This window comes from Bidens hawaiensis, unplaced genomic scaffold (genome assembly GCF_021521415.1).
Source record: "Bidens hawaiensis isolate Kalapana, Puna unplaced genomic scaffold, B.hawaiensis_p1.1 tig00028300_1, whole genome shotgun sequence".
In the NCBI taxonomy this organism is placed as follows: Eukaryota; Viridiplantae; Streptophyta; class Magnoliopsida; order Asterales; family Asteraceae; genus Bidens; species Bidens hawaiensis.
The window spans coordinates 119,508-122,800 of NW_027494619.1; the positions used below are offsets into that span (position 1 = coordinate 119,508).

Genomic DNA, 3,293 nt, shown 5'->3' on the forward strand with positions numbered 1-3,293 from the left:
TCAGTTTGATTCCTAACTAGCAATATGTTTATGAGCTTTATTTTACCGCATTCGGAGAGGTCCATCATAGCAGTATGATCATACGACTATCATAGTGGCCGGCGTCAAATCGCATGACAATGGTTTCACCGACAACTCAGTTTGATGCCTAACTAGCTATATGTTTATGTGCTTTATTTTACCGAAATCGCATGATAACACCCGATTCACATGGCAACGGTTTAGCCCATTTTGTATTATCTGTTTGAATTGTTTATATGTTATGGCTCAGTTGTTTATCTCACACGAACAGTTTACGTTTTCTTTTATATATTATATTGTATTCAAATTAACTGGTGTTTTACTCACTCAGTATGTGTTGCTAACAAAATTATTTCTATTTTATACGCATATGCAGGTTATCGTGTGAATTGATATTAGGACTTGTTGAATAATTTATGATTGCTATGCTTAAAGAGATATAATCAAGACTTAGATTTGTATTTGTTGTTTTGTTTAATGAGCTGTACTTTGTTATTTGAATTTATTTGAATATTTAATTATATTAAATAAATATTGTCACCTTTAACCTTTAACTATTATATGATAATAATTTTTGAGAGCTGTAAACAAATAACTCATGCTCTATTATTAATGGGTATAACTAACTTTTTTTTTTTTGAATTACAAATTTGGGTATTTCTTTATTAAAATCATAATAAATGTTGTTTGTAGATTGGATTATCTATGTCTACATTCATTTACGCTTACTTCCAGTACTTTCTATTTTGTCCTTTATGTCACATGATAATACATGAGGTTTTCTAGGGACAATAAACGCCCCTCTAAAGGCTCCCGTACGCCCCTCACAAGACAATTGATTTTGTACACGTTAATACAAAACACCTAATATATAATCATCAAAAGTTCACTTTCATTAAAGTTTTGGATCCTTAAATTTAGGAGCAAATTATTGAACAATACATCAAATAAACAAGAACAAGATTACTATGCATAAGTATAAACAATGGCCAACCACAACCCTGTTGGTCTAATTTGCATTAGCCAGGAGAGTTCAAGGCTTCCCATACCAGATTCTTTGGGACTGGTTTCGTCAAGTCACGAGCCTGTAGAGCCGCGGCAAGCAGGGTTGCAATCGTCATCACATTCGCCTTGTAGAAAGAGGCAGAATCATAAGGCAAACCATGTTTCTTGCACAAATCCTTCACAAATGGAGATATTTTCCTTAGATGACATCTAGGCAATCTTGGAAACAGATGATGCTCAATCTGAAATTGCAACCCACCATGAAACCAATCCATGAATTGAGAACAAGTGATGTTAAGAGTCCCATTGGTTTGCTTCTCGAACCAATCGTTCCCCCGCGGCTCACCAACGTAAACGGAAGACGAAAAATGGTTCAAAGTGAACTGAACATGTTGGATCCCGGTGACCGCAAAGCTCGCCAACACAAACATCACACGCTCGCCCCAATTCGGCAAGCAAGAAACAAGCAAAGGGTACCAGACCCAAAACACCAAAAGCCCGAAAAGCTCTTCACCTCTATTCGCCACGGGTGTATTCGACAAAAGCAGCATAAAAGATTGTGCAAAAAGGTTGAGTCTAGCAACACACATAACAGGGTAATATGTGAAATGCTGGTAGCTAACTAACCACCTAGTTAACCCATCAAACTTCAACTTTCTTTGGTAGTACTTGGATGTCAAAGAATCAAAAAACTTTGAGGAGACCACAAACACAGGCATGTGTTGAAGATCAGGATCATATTCAAGACTATTAACCGCAATATGATGAGCAGTATGGTTCCTCTTCCACCACCCAATGCTAATCCCAGCAAGGCAGTTTCCGGTCAAGATCTGCGCAAACCGGTTGAACTTCCGGTCCGCCATAATCTGGTAATGACCAGAGTCATGTCCAAGCCACCCACTTTGGATCCAAAGAAACCCCATCAGCCCACCGGAGACCAGATGAACCAAACAACTTTCACTGCACAAGACACCGTACACGCAAACACAGAACATGAAGGCGATACAGACCATGGAGACGAAGACCCCATGCCCTTTGTTTTCAAACAAACCCATTTTGTAAAACTTCGAGTACAGCTTTCTGTAGTCATCAGACACCTCAGAGACTTTGTAATCTTTAAGATAATGCCCGTTGAAGAAGTTGTCAAGATGATGATAAGCAGCGGGCGGGTGAAGAGCGATGTAAGCATCTGTGACGTCCTGACCAGCAAGATTCAGCAGTGGCAGGTCGCCACCTGGATGGGACTTAACCCAGTCCGAAACGTCGTACACTTTGCCCTTAATGCAGATCCATAGATCCCCTGGTCTGTTGTGTGTTTTGAGCTCGGATGACGTCACATACCTCTTGGTTTCGGTCATTGAGAAAAATAATGAAAAATGTAAGCTTTTTGTTTCAAGACTCACAATTTCTATCTATGACTTGTAATGAGATATTGGTATGGACTGGGGTATTGGGTTTCTTTGTGAGCTCTATTATTATTATTATTATTATTATTATTATTATTGGTTAGATATTTTGGATGAAATGAGATGGGTGTCATTTGGCATTACCGCCAATGGAGTTTGAACCGAGCATATTCTTTAAGGCTAAATGTAATGCGGGTTGGTTGAGCCCCAGGTGATCCAATTAAAACTCGACACGCGACATGACACTGGATCAAGCCCCTCAACCAAGCCCCAGAGGGTGTAGTGGTTCTGGTGATCTGGGGCTTGATTAAATTTTTTATTTTTTGTTATGCACACAATTATAAATTAAAATACTTCATTAAAACATAAATAAAAAGGAAAATAAAAACATAAATTTAAAATACATAAAAATAACGTTTTTATTTTTTTTCGTCAATTTCTTTCGAATAAGATCTTTTTCTTCCTGCATTATCGCTTGGTCGGATAGCGGTAGGTGGCTAAAGTCTTTAGCTAGAAATGCCAAACTCTTGAACCGATTTTTTGTATGTCGAGCTTCATCAATCGAGCGGAGGGTACTTGACAATTCGTTAAATTTTATCTCGAGCTTCACCAATCTCGCTTCTCCGGTTTTCTTCTCCTTACCTTTTTGGGATTGTTCTGCGGGTTTAGCCGACTCCGGTTGTGTGCTGATATTACTGTAACCCGAGCCCGATATGGTTTTAAATTTAAGAAAGTTAGAGAGGTTTTTAAATTATTAAAGAGAAATGTAGTGAGAATAATGTATTATTGTTACAAAATGGGTTGATTATATATAGTGAGTTTGTAAAAAAAAAACATTTAAATAGCCAACGGCTATTTTTT

The 3,293-nt window shown here is 37.8% G+C and overlaps 1 pseudogene; it reads right to left on the reverse strand.

Moving 5' to 3' along the window:
* Positions 1-896: 896 nt before the first annotated feature.
* On the reverse strand, positions 897-2,385 carry LOC143576791 (acyl-lipid (9-3)-desaturase pseudogene; annotated as a pseudogene).
* Between the last annotated feature and the right edge of the window lie 908 nt (positions 2,386-3,293).